This window comes from Callithrix jacchus, chromosome 4 (genome assembly GCF_049354715.1).
Source record: "Callithrix jacchus isolate 240 chromosome 4, calJac240_pri, whole genome shotgun sequence".
NCBI lineage: Eukaryota > Metazoa > Chordata > Mammalia > Primates > Cebidae > Callithrix > Callithrix jacchus.
In genome coordinates this window covers 135264037-135287778 of record NC_133505.1, presented here as the reverse complement: position 1 = coordinate 135287778, position 23742 = coordinate 135264037, and the positions used below count along the sequence as shown (strand labels likewise).

Here is a 23742-nt window from a genome sequence, read left to right as displayed (position 1 = left end):
CATTAGTCAAAATGGACTGTTATAATAATAGTTTTATACAAGCCTCATTATAACCACAAAGAAAAAACTTGTAACAGATACAGAAAAGAGAAAGGAGACCACATATGGTTGCATCCTGGTTTTATTTTCTAACCCATTCAGCCACTCTGTGTCTTTTTATTCGTGTGTTTCATCCACTTGCATTACATTATCGTTAGGTAAGGACTTACTATTCCCATTTTGTTAAGTGTTTTTTATTTATTTATTTATTTATTTATTTATTTATTTATTTTTAATTTTTTTCATTTTTTAGGAAGGGAGGAAGGCAGGAAGGGAGGAAAGGAGGGAGGGAGGGAGGGAGGGAGAGAAGGGAAGGAAGGAATTCAAGCAATGAGAGAGACATTGCTGACCTGGATCTAGAGGTCTACAAGTTGATTTCTTTTTTTCTTTTTTTGAGAGAAGGAAAGAAAAAAAGGGGGTGAAGGAGAGGAAGAAAGAGGAAGAAAAAGATGGAGAGAGAAGTGAAATGTTGCTTTATTCTAAAAAAAAATGGGTATTAATAATGGCCAATCAATGTTTCATTTAATCCTATGAGTAGGTGTGATGTGGTATTGACAAGAATGTATATTTTGTGTATTTAAAGTGGAGAGCTCTATAAATATTTATTAAGTTTACTTGTTCTGGATCTGAGTTTGAGTCCTTGATATCCTTATTAATTTTCTGTCTCATTAAGTCTAAGTCTCTATGTATCTGGGTGTTAGGATCGTTAGCTCTTGTTGTTGCATTGATCCTATTACCACTATATCTTTGTTGCTTTAAAATCTATTTTATCAGATACAAGAATTGCAACTCCTGCTTTTTATTTATTTATTTATTTATTATTGCTCTCCATTTGGTTGGTAAATCTTTCTCCATCCCTTTGTTTTGAGTCTTTGTGTATCCTTGCATGTGAAATGGGTCTGGATGTAATGTGCCGTTGGGTTTTGGCTATATCTTTTGATTGGGGGATTTAGTTGATTTAAATTTAGGATTATTGCCATTTGATGTTAACTGGCTGTTTTATCCATTCGTTAATGTAAATTCTTCTTTATGTTGATGCTCTTTACTTTTTGGTATATCTTTAGAAAGGCTAATACTGGTTGGTTCTTTCTATGTGTAATGCTTCTTTCAGAAGCTCTTGTAGACGAGGCCTGGTGGTAATAAAATCTCTGAGTACTTGCTTGTTCATAAAAGATTTTATTTTTCTTTCAGTTGTGAGGCTTAGTTTGGCTGGATATAAAATTCTGGGCTGAAAGTTCTGTTCTTTAAGGATGTTGAATATTGGCCCCCACTCTCTTCTGGCTTGTAGAGTTTCTGCTGAGAGATCTGCTGTAAGTCTGATAGGCTTCCCTTTGTGGGTAACCTGACCTTTCTCTATGGCTGCCCTTAGTATTTTCTCCTTCATTTCAACCCTGGTGAATCTAACGATTATGTGCCTTGGGGTTGCTCTTCTTGAGGAATATCTTTGTGGTGTTCTCCATATTACCTGGGGTTGAATATTGTCCTGCTTTGCTACTTTAGGAAAATTTTCCTGAATAATATCCTGAAGAATATTTTCCAGCTTAGATTCATTCTCTTTGTCATATTCAGGTACACCTATTAAACGTAAATTTGGTCTTTTCACATAGTCCCACATTTCTTGGAGACTTTGCTCATTCCTTTTTATCCTTTTTTCTCTAAACTTGTCTTCTCATTTTATTTCATTAAGTTGGACTTTGACCTCTGATATCCTTTCTTCTGCTTGAACAATTCGAGTGTTTAAAACTGTGCATACTTCTCGGAGTTCCTGTATTGTATTCTTCAGTTCCATTAATTCACTTATATTCCTCTCTAAGTTGTCTATTCTCATTAGGATTTCATCAAACCTTTTTTCAAAGTTTTTAGTTTCTTTACATTGGGCTACAACATGTTCTTTTAACTTACGGAAGTTTCTTATTATCCATCTTCTGAAGCCTGATTCTGTTAATGGGATGCGCTTGTTCTCCATCAAGCCTTGTTCCCTTGTTGATGAGGAACTGTGATCCTCTTTAGAGGGAGAGGCATTCTGATTTTGAGCATTCTCAGCCTTTTTACACTGGTTTCTTCCCATCATTGTAAATTTATCCACCTGTCATCTTTGTAATTACCAACTGTCAAATTAGGTCTCTGAGTGGATGCCCAAGTTGTTAATTCCCTGGGCCAAAATATGAGCAACCCACTGCCGGCCAAAACAGCGGCGTTAAGACTGATGGTGCTTTTCTGCGTGGGAATCTCCCGTCTGGCTTCCTTCTTGAGTTTGTAGTAGGCGACTCTGCCTTCCTGGAGCTTCAAACCTCGGTCAGAAGGGGACCAAGTCCCGTTTACTCTGCACCAAGAGCTGCCATGCTGAGGTGCCAGCACAACCACTGCGCCAGCCACAAGAGTCGTGCTGGTGACCCATGTGGCTCCTCCAAACCTCGGTCAGAAGGGGAACCAGTCCCGTTTACTCTGCACCGAGAGCTGCCGCACCGAGGTGCCGGCGAAACCGCTGTGCCGGCCACAATAGTTGTGCTGGCGACCCGTGGAGCTCCTCCACTGGGAATCTTCTGCTCTGTGAGCAACGAAAATTTGTCTGAAAGTGTGGCATCCTCTCGTTCTCTGAGCTTTCACTGGGAGCTGCAATCCCGAGATGTTAGCGATCAGCCATCTTGGATTGTTCCCTCCTGTTAAGTGTTTTTAATGAATATTTTGCAGTTATTGTGTTCCTTTCTTCATCTCATGTTGTCCATCTTTGTGTTTTGATGCTTCTTTATGGTGACATTTTAAATTATTTTCTTTTTTGTATCATATGAAATAATAAGAATAATAGATAAGTCAGAAGTAAACTCTTGTATGTAATGAGTAGGTTTATGGCATAGACTGTAGTGATAGCTTCATGGATGTATACTTATCTTCAAAATCATAAAGTTGCATACATTAAATATGTACAGATTTTTTGTATGTCAATCATACTTCAATAAAATTTTAAGAAGTGTATACACTTACACCTATAGATCTGGAGTTTTGTTGTTGTTGTTTAATTTGCAGGCTTCCAGGTGCTAAAAATAATAGGATAGAAAAAACATCTCCCTCCCCAGAATGCTTTCAACTCCAAGGAAAAGAAAAACAATTAAAACAAAATCAGCTTTTGTAAATACATTTTCTATGTTACATAAGAATTTAGAGTCATGGCAGGGCAAGAATGGTTAGCTGGTTAATTCCTCTGTTCATTGTATCAAAAATAACTTTCTTCCTTTCATCCCTTCCATACTGCCATCATTAGAAAGTAGAAATATGTCCTCTGGCCCTTCATGATAGCAAGATGGCTGCGACAGCTTCAAATAGCACATCCTCACGCAGTAATACTGAAAAGTCAGAATAAAGACAGGGCATTTTCCCATCTTTCTATCCTAAGTAAGAATGGCTAAAACTATCTCAGAAGCTACTCCACTGATTTCCCTTCACATCTTGTCAAAATTCTGTCATCCTATGTCCATACCAGAATGAGTCACTTGACACAGGTATGGAATTACCATAACTGGCCTGGACTAATCAAGCTTCACCCCTGAGGTTGGGGAGGAAACCAGATTCACCTGAGTCTCAAGGTCCTAGGACAAAACATGAAAAAAAAATCAGTGAACGTTTGGATACAGCCCACCAAATGACTTTGTGTATTATGATTGCTAAACCTATCTCTTTGTTCTACTCATCCACAACTTTTATCCTTTCATTATATATGAAAAATACTAACTTATTTGCTTTATTTTTCACAACCCCAAGTTTGTAGCATGAGCTTAAAGAGTTCTTACTAGATCACTTTATGGCATGTCTTATAAATAGGCTAACATTCAGTTCACAAAAGAAACACTTACAAGCACATTAAGAAATGCAATTGTTCATTAAACTTCCCACTCTTGCCAGATCAGCAATATTATTCACTCAGGACACCTGGGGGGTCAGAAGTAGCCACAGCATCATCTAGCCAATTCTATTACTTTGGTTCTTCTTAAGACTCAAAGATCTTAATGTTTGTGGTACACTATGAAATTCTCAAGAGCAAGACTCTCGTCTCCTACAGGGATACATTAAAGGCAATTCATAAATATTTATTAGATAAATTAATACATTTGTGTTATTCATTTTGTGACTCTTCTACACTCTGACTTGATAAAGATTGCCTTTCAAAGCTCATTAAACTTTCTGTATCTATTTATGCTCTGACTCTTCTTCACCCCAGGGAATCTAGATTCACCATGAAAAATGACCACTTGCTTAACATTAGACTGCAACATCCTGTTTCATAACACTTCATAGATTTGTGCTATGTCTTGACATAATATGTTTAGGGATTATGACAACATTATTTCTTCTACCATTATAGGACTCAAAGGACTACACTTCAAAACACTTTACCTCAGGCTAATGTGCCAGACATTTCACACGAGCTGGCCTTTGCCACACTCTGGGGTCATGCCTTTGACAACTCCATCAGCACTCTACTATTTAGTTTACAATTTCCTTAGGATTCTCTGCACCACTTTGGTGTATCTGCCTATTCAGTTTCCTCTGCCTAAAATGCCCTTTCCTACTTGGTCTATCTTTGGGACTTATCCTGAGATTTACTCCTCTGGTCATAGCTTACCAGACACCCCCAAACAGAATTAGACATCTTTTTTTCTGAGTTTCTTTAACTATGCTTCATTAAAACTTTGATTTGTTTGGTTTGACTTTTCAGTATGATTGCTTTCCTAGACGGATTGTTAATTTTTTGGAGACAAATTCTGCTTTCTACTCTTCTAGAAAATTATTTTCATTGCCCTTTACAGTCCCCTTGAATATAAAAAGTACTTAATAAATATTTTTTAATTTAAAATTTTGAAATGCATATAAATTTACACCAAGCAGAGTGTAGGACTGGTGATCTGTGTGAACTGTTGCACCTTCCGTGGAATTCCCAGTGCCTAGTATGACTGTAACTAGTCAGCTGCATTGACAGAAACAACCTAGAGCAAAGTATATTTCACAGTTATTAGGTTGGTGCAAATGTAATTGTGGTTTTTGCATTGTTGAAATTTGCCATTTGATATTGGAATATGTTCTTAAATAAATGTGGTTATGTTATGCATCATTTTCATAAGCATTTCTTGCCTTGTGTTTTTTTGCTAATGACTTACTTACAATTTATTTTAGACTATGGAAGTGATGTTAGACAAAAAGCAAATTCAAGCAATTTTCTTATTTGAGTGCAAAATGGGTCATAAAGTAGCAGAGACTACTCACAGCATCAACAATACATTGGGCCCAGGAACTGCTAATGAACATATGGTGCAGTGGCAGCTCAATAAGTTTTACAAAGGAGGCAGGAGTGTTGAAGATGAGGAGTGTAGTGGCCAGCCATCGGAAGTTGACAATGACTAACTGAGTGCCATCATTGAAGCTAATCAACCTACAACTACACAAGAAGTTGCAGAAGGACTCAATGTTGACCATTCTATGGTCATTTGGTAATTGAAGCAAATTGGATAGGTGAAAAGGCTTGATAAGTAGGTGCCTCATGAGCTGCGTGAAAATTTTTTTTAAATGTTGTTTTGAGGTGTCAGTCTCTCATTCAACACAAAAAACATCAAGCCATTACTTGATCAAATTGTGACATACAATGAAAATGGATTTTATACAACCATAGATGACGAGCTCAGTGGCTGGACTCAGAAGCTCCAAAGCACTTCCCAAAACCAAACGTTTACCCAAAATAGGTCATGGTCAACAAGATTAATTATCAGGGAAATGCAAATTCAAACCACAAGATACCACCTTACTCGGACAAAAATGGCCATAATTAAAAAATTTAAAAAATGGATGTTGGCCGCCATAACTAAAATTTTTTTTTAAATGAAACACTTTTACATTGCTAGAGGGAATGTAAACTAGTACAGTCACTATGGAAAACAGTATGAAGATTCCTTAAAGAACTAAAAGTAGACCTACCATTTGATCCAGCAATCACAATACTAGGTATTACCCAGAGGAAAAGGAGTCATTATATGAAAAAGACACTTGCACGTGCATGTTTAGGGCAGCACAATTTGCAATTCTGAAATTATGGAACCAACCCAAATAGCATCAATCAACAGGTAGATAAAGAAAATGTGGTATATACATATATATACCATGGAATACTATTCAGCCATAAAAAGGAACAAAATAATGGCATTTGCAGCAGCATGGATAGAGTTGGAGACCATTATTCTAACTGAAGTAACTGAGGAATAGAAAACCAAACATCCTATGTTCTCACTTATATGTGGGAGCTAAGCTATGAGAATGCAATGGCATCACAAGAATGGTAACAATGGACTTTGGGGGATTCAGGGGGAAAAGTGGCAGAGTGGTGAGTGATAAAAGGCTATACATCAAATACAGTGTACACTGATTTTGATGAGTGCACCAAAATCTCAGAAATCACCACTGAAGAACTTGTCTCTGTAACCAAACACCACTTGTTTCCCACAAACTACTGCAATAAAAAAAAATGCCTTTATTCTTCTGAGTTACAGAAAAATCTGTGCCACACCCAAAGTAGATTGTATCTTCATGGTATCTACTTCTTTCCTCTTCAACTAAAATATAAATTTCTGGAAAGTATGGACCAAGTCATGCATATGCATACATCCCCATATAAGTAACACAGTGCCTTGATCTGAGCTTCCAATTTTAAAAAACTTAAACATCTGTAGTTTATTGAAGTCCATCTTAGAAATAATTTTCAGTACAGTCAATGACTGCTAAGCTTATATACATTTTCAGCTCATGCAACATTCTGTACTATTACCTATGCATATGTTCATAATTATATTTTTTATATCTCTGAATGATATTTCCTACATTCTAATTTGAGAAATTTATATAGAACTTTTGATAGTACTTTGATTAAATAGGAAGGAAAAAATGAAGCAAGTCTCTGCAGAATTTTGTGTCTCAGTTGCTCTATATCTTTACTTTGCCATATTCTTTCTTCTCTAAAATAAACATGTTACTCTATGGAAACAAACAGATACATCTCTTAGGTCAAAATTGCAGTGAAATGCTTAAGTATCAAAGTATAATAATGGGGAGGGGTATAGAGAAGGGCAACAGAGAGAAAGGATTTCCAGGAAAGAGTATAAAAAGTTTATGTCTTAAAAGTTTCATAGTAATATGTAGAGAAAATATTCTATAAATCCCTAAGTGGATTTATTTTATGGTATGAAATACTGCTCTCCAGAAAAAAACCTCAAATCCTTTCTCTATTGTAACTTGTTTCTACAATTTTATCTCTGCTATTAAAAATATGAAATATTGTAGCTTTTTAATATACAGCATTCAATTTGTAGAGAATTCTCAGAATCAAAGATAAAACCAATTTCAAAGGAATAGGTAACCATATTAGGATTCTTCTGCAAGAATGTACTTGTTTCACTCAGATTCTCCAGAGAAAGCAAACACATTTAGAATATACAAAGACCCATTCATCATTTTGTTAAAAGTATAAATAATCCACTGAAGGGAAATGTGGGGAGAAACACCCAAGAGCAGTATGTGACTCTGGAATACAAAATCAGTTTGGACAAATCATTAGAAAACATACTGTAAAGAATAATTCTTTGCTACTCTCCACAGACTGAACAACATGACATAGAAAGAAATTTACATTTTTGTCATCAATAGAACCTCTCCCTAGAATAACAGAAAATCTGAATCAACCTCTCAACCAGGCAATTAACCATTTCTTAATCAGCATCATTCTCAAATTTCTACAAAATATCTTCATATTTTTAGGACTCTCCAAATGGATACATCGCAGACTAAAATATTTGAATGAGACTTGCAAATGTCAAAAAGTCCCATGTGCCACCCACAGAAAATTTCACAAATCACAAGGACGAGCAATTCATTAATGAGGTAAATACAGGTAATAGCCTCTGAAACAGCTCTAAAATCCTTTTAGGTCTTGTGTTTGACATGTTTGTTTGGAGTCTGGATTTATGTAGACTATGCAATATGGTGTTCACAGAAGTATCAAGGTTTCTAGCACCGAATATTCTCAAGACTCCTAGAAAGAGAAGCTTGGTCTAATTTTGCTGACTCTAAAGATTTTGGAATCTCAATAGTCCTTGTTCCATCGAGTAGTAATCTGAAACTTTAGATCCTGTTAATACTTACGTGGCCGAGCTAAGAACACTTCTAGGCTAATTTAGCATGTTTGAGCAAGAACATGCTAGAATGGCCTTGTAAAAGTAGAAGAAATAAACTCTAGATCCACTCCATCATTTACATACTGCAAGCTTTACTTCAGATTCAAACATTATTATACTTTTGCCTTTTTCTCCCCTAAAACGGTAGTATTTATTATTTCTGTCATGAACTACTCAAGCAGACGGACTTTCTTACACACACAACACACATACACGCATATATATGTATATACTTAACAACCATTTACTATTGGCCAGGTATTATTCTAAGCACTTTACAAATATTTCAATTAATGTTTATGGCAATCTTTGGAGGTATGTGCTATTATTTTCCCCATTTTAAATATGAGAACACTGAGGTAAAAAGAGGTTGAATAATTTGCCCAAAGTCACAGTCTGTAAACAGTGAAACTAGGATTTGAATTCAGGCAGTCCAACTCTAAAGTACATGCTCTTAATCACTATGTTTTCTGAAATTGTCCTCCTTAGATACTATTTTAATTGCATGATAGCCATAATCTCTCCACAAAACAACAACAGCAATAGCAGTCAACCAATCCATTTAAATTAATATTTTTCACAAAGGTTCACCCTGTTTGCCTATCCACACTATGGACCAACCAATGTTCCCTGCTGAAGCCAAAGTGACTTGATTTCTCCTAAAATGAATCTATCCTCTTTGATAGCCCAATATTGCTTGTGCCTCCCTTTTCCTTATTGCCAATGCCCTTTTTTGTACCATGTGATTTTCCCTCATGAGGGCTTGCTAAAAGGCCATATAGAACTTTAGTTTTGTTTATTATTTCCTTACTCGAGCTGTGCTGTCATCTAATAGAATTTCCCTCTCTGCTAGCTTGAACATTACTTCTTGCCCACCAGTCCTACAGTGCCTCTAAGACTCCTTCTACGTAACTGGACTTATAGACTTGCTCCTGCATGGTCAATTTTGTCCTGATGTAGTTACTGCCCACTCATGATGTCTTTCCCCCAATAGTCCGGCCCTTCCCTTCTTTAAATATTGCTCGAAACTAATTTTAACAGCGTTTTTCATCTAAGAAAGTTTTGCATTTGTTTGTATGGCAATGTATTCATCACTACATTAATACATTTTATATTCATTCAGTAATCTCTCAGTAAATATTTATGGAGGGAAAAGAGGCAAAAAGGAAGAAATGGAGGTTGGAGGAGGCAGAGGGCAAGAGATGGAGAATGACAGAAAAGAACTCTCATGTAAGCGCTTATTTAAAAGGATAACTGTAAAGCAAATTTTTTACATTTACTTTTTTACATTTAAAAGAGAAAGTTTCAATTGCTTATTCAATCTAAACTTAGACCTCCAAAGACAATTATAACAATTAACCCTTTAATTATATCTATGGCTTAACAGACAAAATAACATATAACGGGATAATACATGTGCTTTCCTCCCCCACAGAAATTTTTATCTAATAACCTTGAATTCCAATTTTAAAGCCCAATCTTTTAAGTAATGATTTTTTTAAATCATTTTTAGAAGTGTTACTCCAGGGAGAAAATGAGACCCAAAAAGATAAATGTTAGCAATTAAACTAGAATCTTCTATCTTATGCTAGATGGTGCATTTATAAAGCCACATAGAAAAATATGAATCATCTTTATGACAATTGTTACCAGAATCATTAGTACTAGTCTTGCATTAAGTAAGGAAATAAATTGCTTTGCTCAAAAGTTAATCCAACTATTCCTTTACACATTCACTAAAATTAACATTTTCCATACTGGAAGGACAGCTAAGGACTTCGAACTCCTTGCAGCAAACAATTAATATGCCTTGCTATTACAAAACATCTAAATTTTGACAGTTTAATTGCACTAGACATGGTATAGAGCCCTGATTGTTTTGATTTACCTGACTTGTCAAATCAAGTCAAAACCATCAAACAATATTTGACATGGACCATCAATTTCAGGCACAAGAATATTCTGTTTCATAATCTATCACAGTAGAGATTTTGAATAGTATAAACAAGACAGAATAAAAAATAAAGACATTGTTTATAACAGTAATAATCTTCATAGCAAGAGTTCCTACTTTCCAAAGTCAATGATGTTTTGTCTTTTCAACTTGCTTTGTACAAGAATTAAATTGTCTTTTGGTGTGCTCCTCATTTATGTATTTTCTTCACCTTTTCTTTTCAGTCAGCTGCCTTTTGAATATTTTTCTAACAATTTACATTGTGTTTGCCTTGGAGGAAGTGTCAGGGAAGGAAGGTAAAACAGATCCATTGCTTTTGCTTTTAGATGTCTTCAAAATCTTGATAGAGAAGACATATTTATTTTTAAAAACAGTTGTTTTAGCTACAATGGAGTTCATTTATCAACCTCATGGCCTCTTTCAACCACATGGATGATTAATAGTAACTTGGACATATGAAAAAAATTATTTTAAAAAATGTGAAGAAACAAGAATGAAGATATATTCAATCATGATGATAAACTGTCTTGTTGAAAATTAAAAAAATGCAAAAAATTAAGTATAAACAATGTTATCTAATCTTTATATATTTTATTGTAATCTAGCAGTAAACCAATGCTGATTAGTTACATATAAGAGAACTCTTCCTAGAAAAACCCACGGCTTCATTTTCTGCTAAAAATAAAATAATAGATTAGTACCATTTTTGTGTAATTGGCACTGCTATCAATCTGTTCCTGTTTGGTAGAACCTCCACAATATGACTTGATAATCTCTTTATAAAAGTTTATAAATTGATGTCAGTCTTCTTGCTTTAAAAATACTGGCTAGCTCTGCATGCCTGCAGAATATTTCCTTATCTTGGCAATGATGCCCTTCATAATCTGACCTTAGATGAATTTGAAGCCCCTTATTCCACTTCTTCACCATCTTGTTTACTTTCCCAATCTTATGAACTTCAATTTCTTGGCTTTCCCTTAACTGACTATATTATTTCATACTCTTTATTGGAATATTCTTCACCTCCAACTTTGACCAGATAAATTCCTATACATTCCTCGTGGCCCAGTATAAATATCAATTTCTCTGTGAAATCATTACTATTCAAGGAAGAGTGAGTTGCTTCCTCCTGTATATTTCCAAACATATGCTTATTCCTAACTGTGAATATTATACCACACATCAAGTTGTGTCGCAAATATCACTTACATGAGACATCCTGTGGTACATTGATGATGATTTGTTATCTAGAGTCAGCCCTAGTTACCTCATAGGAGTTTTATATCAGATTATATAGGTAAATATCCAGCCTATTATATGTGTTTTGTTAAGTATTGAAGACTTCCACATCTTTCTATATAAAGTGATAACCTAAGGATACACACCAAATATATAAAATATTTTGATTTTAGATGAAATCTTAAATACCATAAGACTGGTTATATGATTCTTGTTTTCTTTGCATGTTTACAGCTAATCCCTATAAAGTAGGATATATCCCATATACAGTATTTGTAATAATGACACAGAAATCAAAAGTAGAGGATTTCATCCCTATTGGCTTTAAAATAATTTAATTTAAAAGTGCTAATAATGAACATTATATTGGTAATCCAAAACCTTTTTTAAAGTGTATTTTTGTTCTTTTTTACATTTTACATTTGCATCCAGCCTTTTTTTCAAGACCTGTGATTTTGAATAATGGTAAGATAAGCCATAATACTAATAAAATATGTTTTTAGCTGGAAGAATACTAGATATGTTAAGGAGAAACCCCCACAGGTGGCATGTTAAAATGAGCCATAAAAGAAGTATTAAAAGGGGTATAAAATAAGAGGTAAAAATCCCCACATTCCTTACTACTAGTAATGAATAAATCAATTATTCCAAAACAAGCCTAAGAAAAGAAAACCTAAAATAAGCCATGTACTGAAATAAGTGGATTGAGGGGTTGTGTTATTCCTACTAATTTAGATATCCAAGACCTTTGATTTCACAAATCCAGATTGCAATATAATCATTATGCAAAGTCTTTGGCTGTATCTTTCCTAAACAGTTTGGGAAGTTACTACTCTGATGGGGAGGATATCTAACTTGCATATGCAGGATAATACAACATTTTTCTTATAAATTATACTTGGATTCGGGGTACATTATTAAAGCAGTATCACTTGAAATATATATCAGAAGGCAGATTTTGTTTTTTACAATAATTTCACACTGACTGAAAAGCTGCAGAGATTGAATCATAATCACTAAGCAGTTATGGCAAGAATAGCTGGACTCACTATCTAAACACACAGGTCTAGACTGGCAGAGCTCAAATGTTTTTCTGTCTGTAACTGTTGATAGGACCTGTTCAGAAGGTAAATTTTCTGTATTATTCACAATAAAATATCCTCAAAAATAATATTGTAAACAGGGACAAAATGAACATACACTTACTGTGTGTATTCTCTATATACAGTATGTAGAATTTATGACTTGCAAACCATTTAGAAAAAAATCTATATTATAATTCCAGATGGCTGCTTAATTTTATCATGAAATTTATTTCAAAATCTTTAAACATTTACCACTGATAAACTATATTGGCAAAGATATATGTGATTGATTAAAATTGATGTTTATAGCAGGTGGCCAAATTACACAAATCTGCTTTGCAATGAAGCTGTATTAAAAACACCACTTGTAAAACTAATCTGCCATTTTAAGGAAATGGTTCAAGCCAATCCAGTAGCTTTTTAAAAATTTTGCCCACTTAGCTGCCCGTGCCCTACCAATACGCTAATATCCATCTGGGACATAGTCGATTATGATAATCCAAAGATGCAAATTGGAATGATGACCAGACTCTGTCCCTTGTTCCTCAAAAATACCAGGCTGAAAACAGTCCTAAAGCTTTATTTTCCTCACCTTTCTGTTTCAAAATTTACCTTATGTTGGAAACTTATGAGCAAAATGTCATGCTGACTACAAGAAATACTCAAGCTTTCTTTATATACTCAGAACTATTATATACTTGGGTAAAATTGGTGGTTATGTCCCCCATGCCATCTGTCCACTTTAGTTTCCAGAACCCAAAAAACAGTATTTATGGAGATTGTATCTAGGAGATAACCAAACTATGCAGATTACAAGGGTCAGAAAATAATTGCCTTGCATTGCCCAGCTTATGCTTGGTAACAATGTTGATGGTGACAGCAGTGATGAGACCAGAGATCAAGATAAGTCATCTACATCCGGCTATTAATATGCTGACATCAGAGGCAGATCCAAGATGGCCAAATAGGAACAGCTCTGGAGTGTAGTTCCCAGCGAGAACAATGCAGAGGGTGAGTGATCACTGCATTTCCAAACCAGTTATTGCTGCCCACAGACCAGGAGATTCCCAGGCTGAAAAGTGCCATGAGTTTCCAGCACTGCTGATCAGCCGGCGCAGCAGGTCTCGACACAAAAACTTACACAAATCTGGGAAGTTGTTTCAACTGGTGCCTGGAATGCCTGGTAGACAGAGCCACCCATTCAACTGAAAAAAAGGGGCTTGAAACAGGGAGCCAGGTGATCTGGCTCAGTGGGTCCTCCCCCCCACAAAGACCAACAATCCGAAATGCTCTAGACTGAGAGTTTTATAGCAAGTGCAGTTGGACCCAGGACAGTCCAGCTCTGTGGGGGGAAGGGCGTCCGCCCCTACCAAGGCAGTCCACCACTACTGGGGCAGGCTGCCATTACAGAGACAGTCCGCCATTACTGAGGCAGACTGCCATTACCCAGGCCATTATAACTATACCTCTATAAACAAAATTGCAAGGAAGTTCACACAGCAGCTGGGCAGAGTCTATGGCAGTTCAGCCAACACCTCTGCAGGCAGACTGTGACTAGGCAACCTCCTAGCTGGCCAGGGTGTCTCTGAAAAAAGGCAGCAGCACATCAGGAACTTTTTTTTTTTGACAATTGTTATTTAGTCTTTATTTCATAATCATAAATTTAACTCAACTCTGCAATCCAGCTAGGCATGGAAGGGAACAAGGAAAACATGGAACCCAAAGGGAACTGCAGTGAGAGCACAGATTTTAGGATACTGAGAGCAAATGGGGTGGAAAGGTTCTCTCCTGAGCTACAGAAGGAATGGTATGGTGGTTAAGATAAAACACAAGTCAAACTTATTAAAGTTGTCCACAGTCAGCAACAGTGATCTTCTTGCTGGTCTTGCCATTCCTGGACCCAAAGTGCTCCATGGCCTCCACAATATTCATGCCTTCTTTCACCTTGCCAAAGACCACATGCTTGCCATCCAACCACTCAGTCTTTATAGTGCAGATGAAAAACTGGGAACTGTTTGTGTTGGGTCCAGCATTTGCCATGGACAAGATGCTGGGACCTGTATGCTTTAGGATGAAGTTCTCATCATCAAATTTCTCCCCATAGATGGACTTGCCACCAGTGCCATTATGGTGTGTGAAGTCACCACCCTGACACATAAACCCTGGAATAATTCTGTGAAAGCAGGGATCCTTATAACCAAATCCTTTCTCTCCAGTGCTCAGAGCATGAAAGCTTTCTGCTGTCTTTGGAAACTTGTCTGCAAACAGCTTGAAGGAGATGCGGCCCAAGGGCTCACTGTCGATGGCAATGTTGAAGAACATTGACCATGGCTGATACTACAAGGCTCCAGGCGGTGGCAGTGTCTTCAAAACCCACATCAGGAACTTATAAATAAAGCCCCACCTTCCCAGGACAGAGCACCTGAAAAAAAAGGTAGTTATGAGTTCCCCTGCAGCAGACTTAAACATACCTGCCCAGCAGATCTGAATGAAACAACAGAGCTCACAGCTCAGCACTTGAGCCCCTAGTGTCTCCTCAAGCAGCTCCCTGACCCCTGTGTATCCAAAGAGATGCCTCACAAAGGAGAGCTCAGGCTGACATCTGGCAGGTATCCTTCTGGAATGAAGATAACGAAAGAAACTGGCAGCAACTTTTACTGTTCTGCAACCATTGTATGTGATCCCCAGGCAAGCAGGGTCTGGAGTGGGCCTCCAGCAGTCCTACAGTAGAGGGACTGACTGTTAGAAGGAAAACTGAAAAACAGAAAGAAATAAATTCAACCTCAACAAAAAGGACATCCACTTAGAGAACACATCTGAAAGTCACCAACTACAAAGAAAACAGGTAGATAAATGTGTGAAGATGGGAAGAAAACAGTGCAAAAAGGATGAAAACCAGAATGCCTCTCCTCCTCCAAGGATCACAACTCCTCACCAGCAAGGGAACAAAGCTGGAGGGAGAATGAGTCTGATTAATTGACAGAAACAGGCTTCAGAAGGTGAGTAATAACAAACTTCTCTGAGCTAAAAGAACATGTTCTAACCCAATGCAAAGAAACTAAGAATCTTGAAAAAAAGGTTTGATGAAATGCTAAGGAGAATAAACAGCTTCGAGAAGAATGTAAATGACCTGATGAAGCTGAAAAACACAATACAAGAACTTCACTAAGCATATGCAAGTTTAAGTAGCTAAATCAATCAAGCAGAAGAAAGGATATCAGAGATTGAAGATCAACTAAATGAAATAAAATGAGAAGGCAAGATTAGAGAAAAAAGAGTGAAAAAAAATGAACAAAGCCTCCAAGATATATGGGATAATGTGAAAAGACCCAATCTACATTTGATAGGTGTATCTGAATCTGACCCAGAGAATTAATCCAAACTGGAAAACATTCTTCAGGATACTATACAAGAGAACCTCCCCAACCTACCAAGGCCAATATTCAAGTCTGGGAAACACACAGAACACCACAAAGATATTCCTCAAGAAGAGCAACCCCAAGGCACATAACCATCAGATTCACCAGGGATGAAATGAAGGAAAAAAATGCTGAGGGCAGCCAGAGAGAAAGGTCGGATTACCCACAAAGGGAAACCCATCAGAGTCACAGTGGATCTCTCAGCAGAAACACTATAAGCCAGAAGAGAGTGGGGGCCAATATTCAACATTCTTAAAGAAATGAACTTTCAACCCAGAATTTCATATCCAGCCTAAGCTCCATAAGTGAAGGAGAAATAAAATCCTTTATGAACAAGCAATTGCTGAGAGATTTTATTACCACCGGGCCTGCCTTACAACAGCTCCTGAAGGAAGCACTAAATGTAGCAAGGAACAACCAGTACCAGCCACTCCAAAAATATACCAAATGGTAAAGAACATTGACACAATAAAGAAACTGCATCAACTAATGGGCAAACAACCAGCTAGCATCAAAATGGCAGGATCAAATTCACACATAACAATATTAACCTTAAATATAAATGGGCTAAATGCCCCAATCAAAAGACACAGACTGGCAAATTGGATAAAAAGTCAAAACCCATCTGTGTGCTGTATCCAGGAAACCTATCTCACATGCAAGGACACACATAGGCTCAAAATAAAGGGATGGAGGAGGATTTACCCAGCAAATGGAGAGCACAGAAAAGCAGGAGTTGCAATCCTAGTCTGTGATAAATAGACTTTAGAAGAAAAAAGATCTAAAGAGACAAAGAAGGACATTACATAATGTTAAAAGGATCAATGCAACAAGAAGAGCTAATGATCCTAAATATATATTCACCCAATACAAGAGCACCCAGATACATAAAACAAGTTCTTAACAACCTACAAAGAGACTTAGACTTCCACACAATAATAGTGGGAGACTTTAACACTCCACTATCAATATTAGACAGATCAACCAGGCAGAAAATTAACAAGGATATCCAGGACTTAAACTCAGGTGTGAACCAAACAAAACTAATAGACATCTACAGAACTCTCCACCCCAAACCCACAGAATATATATTCTTCTCAGCACCACATCACACGTACTCTAAAATTGACCACATAATCGGAAGTAAATCACTCCTCAGCAAATGCAAAAGAATGGAAATCATAAACAGTCTCTCAGACCACAGTGCAATCAAATAGAGCTCAGATTAAGAAATTGACTCAGAACCACAGAGCTTCATGGAAACAGAACAACTGGCTCTTGAATGTTGACTGGATAAACAATGAAATAAAAGTAGAAATAAAGATGTTCTTTGAAACCAACTAGAACGAAGACACAAGGTACCGGAATCTCTGGGACATATTTAAGCAGTATCTAGAGGAAATTTTACAGCAATAAATGCCCACATGATAAGCAAGGAAAGATCTAAAATTGACACCCTATCATCAAAATTGAAAGAGCGAGAGGAGCAAGACCAAAAAAACTAAAAAGCTAGCAGAAGACAAGAAACAACTAGGATCAGAGCAGAACTGAAGAAGATAGAGACACAAAAATCCCTTCAAAAAATTAATAAATCCAGGAGCTGGTTTCTTGAAAAGATCAACAAATAGACAGACTGCTAGACAGATTAACAAAATAGAAAAGAGAGAAGAATCAACCAGATTCAATAAAAAAGTGATACAGGGAATATCACCACCAATTCCACAGAAATACAAACTACCATTAGAGATTACTACAAACAACTCTATGCATATAAACCAGTAAACCAGGAAGAAATGAATAAATTCCTGGAAACTTGCACCCTCCCAAGCCTAAACCAGGAAGAAATTGAAACCCTGAATAGACTAATAACAAGGGCTGAAGTTGAGGCAGCAATTAATTGCCTACCAACCAAAAAAAGCCCAGGTCCAGATGGGTTCACAGCCAAATTCTACCAGACATACAAAGAGGAGCTGGTACCACTCCTTCTGAAACTATTCCAAACAATACAAAAAGAGGGAATCCTAACCAAATCTTTTTCTGAGACCAATGTATCATGATAACAAAAACCAGCAGACACTCAACAAAAAAGAAAACTTCAGACCAATATCCATGATGAACATTGATGCAAAAATATTCAATAAAATATTGGCAAACTGATTGCAACAGAACATCAAAAAGCTTATCCATCACAATCAAGTAGGCTTCATCCCTGGGATGCAAGGCTGGTTCGACATACCCAAGTCTATAAACATAATCCATCACATAAACAGAACCAAAGACAAAAACCACATGATTATCTCAATAGATGCAGAGAAGGCCTTCAACAAAATTCAACAGCTCTTTATGCTAAAATCTCTCAAGAAACTAGGTATTGACAGAACATATCTCAAAATAATAAAAGCTATTTAGGACAAACCCACAGCCAATATTATACTGAATGAGCAATAACTGGAAGCATTCCCTTTGAAATCTGGCACTAGACAAGGATGCCCTCTCACACCACTCCTATTCAATATAGTATTGGGAGTTCTAGCCAGAGCAATCAGGCAAGAAAATAAATAAAGACTATTCAATTAGGAAAGGAGGAAGTAAAATTGTCTTTATTTGCAGACGACGTGATTATATAGTTAGAAGATCCCATTGACTCGGCCCAAAATCTCCTGAAACTAATAAGCAACTTTGTCAGTCTCAAGATGCAAACTCAATGTGCAGAAATCACAAGCATTTGTATACACTGATAACAGACTTCAAGAGAGCCAAATCGAGAATGAACACCTATTCACAATTGCTACAAAGAGAATAAAATACCTAGGAATACAACTAACAAAGGATGTAAAGAACCTCTTTAAGGAGAACTACAAACCACTGCTCAAGGAAAGAAGAGAGGACACAAACAGATGGAAAAACATTCCATGCTCATGGTTAGGAAGAATCAATATCGTGAAAATGGCCATACTGCCCAAAGTAATTTATAGATTCAACACTATCCCCATCAAGCTACCAATGACCCTCTTCACTGAACTGGAAAAAACCACCTTAAACTTCATATGGAACCAAAAGAGAGCCGTATAGCCAAGAAAATCTAAGCAAAAGGAACAAAGCTGGAGGCATCACACTACACGACTTCAAACAATACTACAAGGCTACAGTAATCAAAACAGCATGGTGCTGGTACCAAAACAGAGATATAGACCGATGGAACAGGACAGAGGCCTTGGAGGCAACGGCACACATCTACAACCCTCTGATTTTTGACAAACCTGACAAAAACAAGCAATGGGGGAAAGGATTCCCTGTTTAATCAATGGTGTTGGAAAAACTGGCTAGCAGTATACAGAAAGCAGAAACTGGACCCCTTCCTGACCCCTTACACTGGACCCCTTCCTGACCCCTTCCTGGACCCCTTACACTATAATTTAGTCCAGATGGATTAAAGACTTAAACATAAGACCTAACACCATAAAAACCCTAGAAGAAAATCTAGGCAAGATTATTCAGGACATAGGCATAGGCAAGGACTTCATGACTAAAACACTGAAAGCACTGGCAACAGAAGCCAAAATAGACAAATGGGACCTAATTGAACTCCACAGCTTCTGGACAGCCAAGGAAACAATCATTACAGTAAACCAGCAACCAACAGAATGGGAAAAAATTTTTTCAATCTACCCATCTGACAAAGGGCTAATATCCAGAATCTACAAAGAACTAAATCAGATATACAAGAAAAAAACAAACAAACCCATTCAAAAATGGGCAAAGGACATTAACAGACACTTTTCAAAAGAAGACATTGATGAGGCCAACAAACATGAAAAAATGCTCATCATCACTGGTCATTGGAGAAATGCAAATCAAAACCACATTGAGATACCATCTCACACCAGTTAGAATGGTGATCATTAAAAAATCTGGAGAAAACAGATGCTGTAGAGAATGTACAGATGCTGGAGAGGACACAGAGAAAAATGAACACTTTTACACTGTTGGTGGTAGTATAAATTGGTTCAACCATTGTGGAAGACAGTGTGGCAATTCCTCAAGGACCTAGAAATAGAAATTCCATTTGACCCAGCAATCCCATTACTGGATATATATCCAAAGGATTATAAATCGTTGTATCATAAAGACACATGCACACATATGTCCACTGCAGCACTGTTTACAGTATCAAAGACCTGGAACCAACCCAAATGCCCATTGATGATAGACTGGACAGGGAAAATGTAGCACATATACACCATAGAATACCATGCAGCCTTAAAAAAACTATTAGTTTGTGTCCTTTGTAGGGACATGGATGAACCTGGAAACCATCATTCTCAGCAACCTGACACAAGATCAGAAAATCAAACACTGCATGTCCTCACTCATAGGCAGGTATTGAACAATGAGAACATATGGACACAGGGAGGGGAGCATCACACACTGGGGTCTGTTTAGGGGGAATAGGGGAGGGACAGCGAGGGGTAGGGAGGTTGGGAAGGGATAACATGGGGAGAAATGCCAGATATAGGTGACAGGAGTGTGGAGGCAGCAAACCATATTGCCATGTATGTACCTATGCAACAATCCTGTATGTTCTGCACATGTACCCCTGATCCTAAAGTGCATTTTTATATATGGAGGGGGCGGAATACCAAGTACTAGTGAGGAAGCAGAGCAGCTGGAAGAAACTCTCCTACATTATTGGTGGAAATACACGGTGGCAGACACTTTGAAACTGTTTGGAAGAGTCTTAAAAACTTTAACCTGTACTTGTAGTATAACCATGTCATCCTATTTCTAGATATTTGCTCTAGAGAAATGAGAACTTGATACTTACAGAAAAACTTGTACATGAATGTCTATAGCAGCTTTATTCATAATCATCCAAAACTGGAAATGCATGAAATGCCACTCAATGAGTGAATGGCTAAGTAAACTATAATGCATTCCTTCAATGAATCATACTCAGCAATAAAAAGGAACAAAGTATTGATATGATCAATGACATGGATGAAACTCAAAGACATTTTGCTAAGTTCCCAGTCTCCAAGGTTTCTGAAAGAAACAAGTCTCAAAGGTTAACTATGGTACAATTCCACTTATAAGATATTCTGGAAAAGGTAACACTACAGAGATGATGAACTAATTAGTGGTTGCCAGAGGTTAGGTATCAGAGACAGAGTCTCACTACAAACTGGTAGTGTGAGAGAATTTGGGGAGGAGGTGATGGAACTGTTCTGTATTGATTGTTGCTTGTCCAGATCTATAGATATTAAAGCTTAGAGAACTGTACACACTCAAAAATTAATTTTATTCTTTGTAGATGAAAGAAAAAGATGATACACACGCAAAAAGAAATATGCTGACATCAGCTATATACATAAGCACAGCCAAGTGGACCATTTTGTTAGAACTAATTACTTAAAAAATCAGAAAAAAAGGCAAATGAAAGCAAATAGAGTAAAATAACTAGTTTATATTTTTTAAGTTATTGATCTGATTTCAGACAAAGACATAATATTTGAAATCCTATCAGAAACTCTAATGGGCTGACTGGACATAGTGACTCATTCCTGTAATCTGAGCACTTTGGGAAGCCTAGGTGGGCAGACTACTTGAGGTCCAGGGTTTGAGACCAGCATAGCCAACATGGTGAAACCCTGTCTCTACTAAAAATACAAAATTAGCCTGTAATTCCAGCCACTCAGGAGGCTGAGGCAGGAGAATTGCTTGAACCTGGGAGGTGGAGACTGCAGTGAGCTGAGATCATGCCACTGTACTCTGCCTGGGCGACAGAGCAAGACCCTGTCCGAAAAAAAAGAGAAAAGAAAAAAAAAATCTAATGAGCTAATATTTTTGTAATGTTAAAAACACGGGCCGGGCGTGGTGGCTCACACCTATAATCCCAGCATTTGGGAGGCCGAGGCAGGTGGATCACGAGACATCGAGATCATCCTGGTCAACAAGGTGAAACCCCATCTCTACTAAAAATACAAAAATTAGCTGGGCATGGTGGTGCGCGCCTGTAGTCCCAGCTACTCGGGAGGCTGAGGCAGGAGAATTGCTTGAACCCAGGAGGCGGAGGTTGCAGTGAGCTGAGATCGTGCCATTGCACTCCAGCCTGAGTAACAAGAGCGAAACTCCATCTTAAAAAAAAAAAAAAAAAAAGTCTGTATAGACTTGTATAGCATTTTGGCATGTATCTATATACATACCAACATATAATTATATATAATGATATTTGAGTGGGTTTAATCAGTCTAACATTTGATATTGATCACTCTAGCGTTTGATATTTCTACAAATCTTGCCGACATAATTTAAAGCATTTAATGTCACCAAAAAAAGGTACATTAGGCTTTGGAACAGATGGATTTGTTATACCTTATAGGATACTGAACCACCTAGTTTATATTCAACTATAAGATATTTTGACATTTCTTTTTTTTTTTTTTTTTTTTTTTGAGACGGAGTTTAGCTCCTGTTACCCAGGCTGAAGCGCAATGGCGCGATCTCGGCTCACCGCAACCTCCACCTCCTGGGTTCAGGCAATTCTCCTGCCTCAGCCTCCTGAGTAGCTGGGATTACAGTCACGCACCACCATGCCCAGCTAATTTTTTGTATTTTTAGTAGAGACGGGGTTTCACCATGTTGACCAGGATGGTCTCGATCTCTTGACCTCATGATCCACCCGCCTCGGCCTCCCAAAGTGCTGGGATTACAGGCGTAAGCCAATATTTTGACATTTTTTTAGCATTTGATTAACTTATTCCACTGCCTCTGGGCAACTTCACATAAATTTAAATATGTACAATATTAGGTAGGATTTTGTCTTAAAAGCTAAAATGTTGTTTCAGTTCCCATCTTTCTGAAAACTTGCAACTTTGCTCTGTCTATAAAAGGAATTCTAGCCTTTCTGGTCACGAAGAGAGAAATAACTTATATCTTCTGGCTACCTTCAAGATTAACACTCTCAGCTTCCTTAAGGCATTCAAAGCTTTTTGTCTTTAATTTATTCCTTCCACATTTATTGAGTGTAAATGTGTTTATGACAATACAAAACTATCCAAAACATGTCCAATTTTATGAGTTCTTCATTATTTTATTTTACTCTTGGTATATAAACACATAAACAGACACATATACACATGGCATTCAGTTGGACTGACCTGTCTACTCCTCCTCCAGATACACTATGCTCACTCCCATTAATGTGGCTTTCCACATATTATTTCAGACAAGAGTGACACTGAGCCATAACTGATTCAGAATCTCCATCTTCAACAAGACTGCAAGTTTCTAAGGGTAGAGGCCTTTTTTGTTAAACTCATAAAGTCACCCTCTCAACTGTTCTCAATAATTACTTATTGCAAGGATTACAAGAAGCTGACACAATGTATTGCATGTGTACTTTAAATGAATTCTGAATAATAAACCGTGGCACTACTATATAAAATATTTTGAGGGTTTATCCACTATAATAACCATTTTAAATCCAATAAAATGACTGCTCTAGAAATTGCTAAATTTATAGGTTCTCACTGTAGTGTTACTAAGATTATTGTTTAATGTAAAAATATATTATTTAAGTGCATTCTTTTTAAGTATTTTATTTTACTTTTAATTGACATAATAAGTGTATCTATTTGTGAGGTATGAGGTTGTTTCAATACATGTATACATCATAGAATGATCCAATACACTAATTAGCATATCTATCACCTCAAATATTTATCCTTTCTTATGGTAGGAACATTTAAAATCCTCTTTTAGCAGTGTTGAAATACAATAGATTATTATTAACTACAGTC

General features: G+C 37.0%; 1 pseudogene; it reads right to left on the bottom strand.

The window, feature by feature from the left end:
- Positions 1-348: 348 nt before the first annotated feature.
- On the bottom strand, positions 349-22073 carry LOC100404259 (peptidyl-prolyl cis-trans isomerase A pseudogene; annotated as a pseudogene).
- Between the last annotated feature and the right edge of the window lie 1669 nt (positions 22074-23742).